Source organism: Thermobia domestica, chromosome 4 (assembly GCF_964235325.1).
Source record: "Thermobia domestica chromosome 4, izTheDome1.hap1.1, whole genome shotgun sequence".
In the NCBI taxonomy this organism is placed as follows: Eukaryota; Metazoa; Arthropoda; class Insecta; order Zygentoma; family Lepismatidae; genus Thermobia; species Thermobia domestica.
Genome location: NC_137457.1, coordinates 114,301,574 through 114,307,573, shown reverse-complemented (window position 1 = coordinate 114,307,573; position 6,000 = coordinate 114,301,574).

Sequence of the window (6,000 nt, the reverse complement as noted above, 5' to 3'; positions counted from 1 at the left end):
TTAGTCCACATTTAATTTCTCCGTGAATATGATTTCCGTCTGTTAATATTGGTCCTAGATATTTGAAATTATCCACTTTATCAAAAGTATTATTTAATATTTTAACGCGTCCATAATTTGCTGTATTCCGGTCCCGACGCACTTCCATGTATTTAGTTTTCTCTGCATTTACTTCTAAACCCATGTCCCTGCAAGCGTTTAATAAGATCTCTGCATTTCTTTCTATTGTTCTCCTATCATCCACTATTAAATTTACATCATCAGCATATGCCATAACTTGGTGAATACCGTTCAACTGTAGGCCCTGGTTGCTATCTTTGATTTTCCTTATAGCTAGTATACAGAAGAATATTTTCTAAATAAAAATGTAATGTGATACTTCGCAGGATATCTTATGTAAAGGGCGCCTTGTATCCTTCACAGCTTCTTATTTAACAGTCACTATATAAAAATATTTTACAAAGCTGGTATACAGAATAACTAAAACCACTTATCTATAATGTGGTGTTTCGTAGGTCGCTTTATGTAAAGGGCGCACTGTACCTTTCACGGGTTCTTTACCAACAGTGACTGTATGTATTTATTGTACAGAACTGTGAATAAAATCGTTCATCTTTGATGTGGTTTCGCAAGGGCGCCTAATGTAAAGGGCGCACTGCACCTTTCACGGGTTCTTTACCAATAAAACTATAATAATTTATTACTAAAAACTAGTACCTTCATTTATACTGTGATGTTTTGGAGGGCGCACCGGGACACATCCGGTGTCCCGGTGGGCCAGCACGGGCCTGCCCTGAACCAACCAACAACTCTTACGTAAGGATCTGAAGAAACTGATATATGTGATGCAGATATGTAAATATAGAAATTAAAAGCTGACGAAAAAACCTACCGAAGATGGAGTAATGTTGAGTGTTCGCAATGAAAAGTTTTCAAGTACGCTAATTGAAAAGTTTTCGTGTATTCAGAAAAATAGAAACTGTCCTTATAATTTGCATGCAAAGTAAAACAGACAGGAAATACAGAAAAAGCAAGAAGGGGCATAATAATAATGTAGACACCAGATTCAGCTCGAGAGAGAAGTCATGTCCTTAAAAATTAAATTTTGTCGCATCAAACTGAGAGAAGAAATGTTACTTACTGCTCTTATTTTAGTTCTCAACAGTCGGAACCCGAGAAAATTTTGCGTCTGTTTGAAGCATAACGTTTGAAGCCTATAGTTTTTACTGTCATAATTTACCTTAGGAGTCGCTTCTGGTAGACACCTTTGGCATAATGTGCTCGTATTTTGATAGTTGAACTTATTTTACTTTATGACCACTTACTCGATAAAAGCACACTACCATTCTACTGAGCATCATAGAATAACGAGTTAGCCCTATCACCCCCACCAACAATCACGGGCTGCGGTCGCTGCATGTCCTTTGCCAATCCAGATATCTTTCGCGTTCCAACTCCATATGTTTCAATTAATTTAATGAATATGTATACTACATATTGGTAAACTAGGATTGTGAGTTTTTTATGTGTTAAAGGTTAAAATAAATATTTAGTTTATTATTGTGTTTAAACTCACGGGTTTTATTTGACAACAGAAACAAATAAAATAATATGAAAGTTGGAACATATTTTATGCAGATATTAAAGAATCTGTGATTTGCAAAAGTGCTTGTGAATCTTTAATCTTAGACTATTCTAGTGTACCTCTAAGCATACATTTGTTTTTGCTCTTGTTCAAATGGATTGATCAGTCCCAGACCTTGCTATCTGGAGCAACAGAAAGTCGAACTACGTATGGAGATAGAAACAATAATTGTGTCCCGAAGCGATCACACGCTGTGTATATGTTTTACGCTAGCCTCTCTTCAATTCATTTATCACAATCTTTGCTTCTGTTCCCATCGTTTCTGGAAGGACGAGTTGTGAATGTACGCATATATGATTTTGCAATTGTGAGCAACACCTCCCCTGTTTTCAACCCATTTTCTGCTCTTTAATTATGCCATGTGACAGGCAGGCTACTGGGAGTTGACGCGACTGCGCAGACGAAAATTTCAAGGTTGTATCGGTACCAGCAAGTACTATGCAAATTCACTTCTGTGTATATTCCCCCGCACGGCTCACCTCCTCTTTCCGCTCCCCTTACGTTTCTCCATCCCGTAAGCAGGGCATGGCCTAAATGCGGTGGGCGTCATATTTACACAACGTTTCTTAGTTAAAGTGTGAGACCACCAGCAGGCAGCTAATTCGGTAGAGCATACACACGGTTTACACAGTTTCTCACATTTTTCTATAATTATTGGGACCGAAATACGGCCAGGAGGCCCAGGGGGTCGTCACGAAGCCCCAGTAGGCTTAAAAATTGTTGGCACCTGAAAATGTCTCAACAATGTTTCCGGTTCCAACTGGTAAGGTGTTAAACCATATGCATGTACCAATAAAGATAGTAATACGGGAACACACCAGCATATATACACACGGAAGTATACCTGGTAGTTTCCACACGCTTACGCCGGAAACTAAAACAGAGGGAGAGGGAGAGAGTGACAGAGACTGAGAGTGAATCTTATTGACCTTTATACTGAATGCACCATTACTCATAAAATCAATTAAAGAAGAAAAAAGTTATAAATGAAACTTCCAAAAATCGGTACCACTGCTGCGCCTAACACATGAAATTGTTCCATTACGATTGATTCATAATATGATACATATGGTTTTCTTAATAGTAGTATAACAAAATGCCTTCAAATTGCCTACAAAATAAAATTGAAATTTATTTGTCAAATTGTGTAAAATCAAAGTAGGTGGGTATTATGCGAACAGGCTACGATAACAATATATGCAAATGAATATTAATATACTTCACGCTTTCCAGTGGGTTCAAGAAAGCTTCTAATAGTGTTTGGTTTCATAATCAGTAACATATGTAAATATATATATTAACAACCTCCTCACGTCGTGCCTAAATTGCATGGGGATAACCTTACTATTGACGATTGGAGATAGCTACTACTCACTATCTGAAATGAGTAGGTTGAAGTGGAAGCAGAGAAAAACCACACAAATTAAGCTTTCATTAAATAAATGTATTAGTCAATAATATCAAGTGTGTGTGTATGTTCATGTATGATTGAGTATAACTAGTCAGATCACATATCGACAGCATCTAGAAATTCTGTCACGAATAATCCGTACATAGCTGAGATACACATACCTTAATTTCTGATGAATGCCTGGACTGGATGATAATACTTTTACGATGCAGGATCTCTCAATGCAGATAGTCGGCGTTCTGTAGAGCCCGACTAGAAGCCAATCATACTCCAAGTTTATGGTTGAAGATGTAGAATAATAGATCTCCCTTGATCTATTCAGGTAGAATGGACTTGCAGCTCACTGCTCAACTGCCAAAGGCTCTCAAGTGGTTCTCTCTAACGATCCTCCACTTTTGATCCCAATCCTCTCCAACGAGAGGTTTTTGTTCTCCTTTCCAGACATTCTGGAATTCACTTCGTTGATCTTTCTGTCTATCTCAGCTATTGGTGAAACATTGGTTTCAACCCGAATTACATCGTGACCAAATTCCCAGACCAACAATTTCGGCAAGTCTGACAGTTATGCCACAGTCAAAGTGTGTCAATGTTACATACATCATTTCACATTGATGACATTTCATTATTTTTGTACACAACATTACAAATCACAACAAACACATAAAGTGACGACTTAGCGTCTAGCCATAACATTCAGTAATTACATTTAACACATTTACAAATTATTGATGTAAGTCAACAAATAAACAAACGCACGTGTTTGTACAACATGACAATATTTCATTATTGCTATAATTCAGTCTTTTAATTTAACTTTGAATAAATGTGATTTTCCATCACCCAAAATAACATAACCAAAACCATATACCTCTACATGCCCCCCTTCAGAACGAGGGAACTACGTTCACGTTTAAATTTCTAGATAGAAATTGACAAGACATTTAATATAAAATACAAACAGTAAAATAATTGAACATCCTGTATATATACGTATATCAATTTAATATATTCCTACAACCATTTATTATAAATACAAATTCTGTAAAATTTAATTTATTTACATCAATTTCTCTTTATTTCATCTTAAAAAATCTTGACAAGTGTCTTTGTAGAAGCGTTGGCTCCTGCCATCTATAATTTTTTACATGTAACTATGTTACTCTGTGCTCTCTCAAACTCACATACATATACTTTTTATTCTCTCGTTCTTGTATTTTTCCACTCCATTCGGTATCAAATTTCGACACTATGTTTCTTCCTACAACACTTGTATCAAGAATGTCAGTGTCTTATTTATTATAATTAACACTGATTTATTTTAAACAGATATACACTTTATTAAACACATTTACTTTCTAATAATGTTCTTACGTACTTGGTAACAACGTCCCTTTTCGTTGTCTGGTTTTAACACATGATTAAAAATTTGACAAATATTAAATCACTTCACTGTTGGTATCATTTTTGTTCCTATAGTTAGCAACTATGTGTAGAAACCATGTCATAGATTGTTTATTCAGCAGTTTTCTGATCATGACATTGAAGATCCTCCACGTCGCATCATTAGTTGCGTCGCGTCACTAATTGCAGTTGACCGTAAAACCGTGTCTGTAACATTTTTGTTGAAAATTTGAAAATATTGACAAAACTATTACTTCGCAGGGACAGAAGTACACTTTTTCACTTTTCATGTTCGTAGAAAAATGTTCGTCCGTTTTTACGATCTCGGCATTCGGCAAATTCTTGATTTCGTGTGCGTTACTCTGGATTTTGGTGATTTCTAGTGCTATTTGTGTATCCTCTATGCTTGAGTTATTTTGTGGCAATTTCATCTGCTCACGAAAGTGATCTGAGTTATTCTCAGTGCTATTTTTGTGTTTTTAGTGTTATTTTTGTTCACAAGTGAATATATAAACGTGCTAGCGTAGTGTTTTGTGTGTGTGACATCTTCGTATATTACGTTCTTATTTTCAACTTTACCTATCTGTTCTCTCTGCTTATTTAATTTTCGTAATTTACACACTAAATATAATATAATTATCAACGTCCCTAATAAAAATAATAGTAAACTCGTTAATGCTATAAAAAATATCATAGTGTTCTTTTCCATAGCTCCTGCAAATATAAATGACTAATCGTGAGATTCAGCTTTTTTCCATTTTACGTTCTTATATTACTATATCTTTGTCTACGGCTACTTTTCGTAAAATCTTACGTTTTCTTACCATAGGCCTACAGTTAATGTCCTCTATCTCTACATTGTTCCCTATAAAATGCACAAATGATGCATATTTTTAACAATGAATAATGTTCTAAGACTTATGTAACCCATTTGAGTACTAAATATTACTCTTGTCACATTTTAATTCTCATTTCGTCGTATTATAATTTTTTCAAAGTCGTAACCATTCTACATTTTCACGCATATTTATGTGTTTAAATATGCTTTATGAATGCTTTTACAGCTATATTTAGGTACTAATAACTTTATTAATGTTTATTCCACCTTTCTCTAACATTACAAAGCGTTATTTATTCTGAATTCATTCGTATTGCATCAAAATTCTCGTAAAACAATGTTACTACTCATGTGTAGGCGTGGCTTGTTGCTAAGGAGCAACCATGTTGGCTGACTATCTCCGCCCCTAGATACGGAGTACTCTCGCTCACAGAGAACAAGATGCCTTCAAAACACATCCACTCTCGCGAGTAGAACAGCGAAGATGGTGTACCACAACCTGTTGATTCTCTCCATACATGTAAATTTAAATAACTAATGAAATAAATACTTCGCTTATTATAATAATTATCGATATGCCATTTGATTATTATATAGATTATTACGTATCAATTATTTTCACTATCTTTCTTTTTCTTAAAAAGCTTGAATTTAGAAAACGCATTTAGTTCAAAATACCTTGTTTACATACCACTTACGACAATT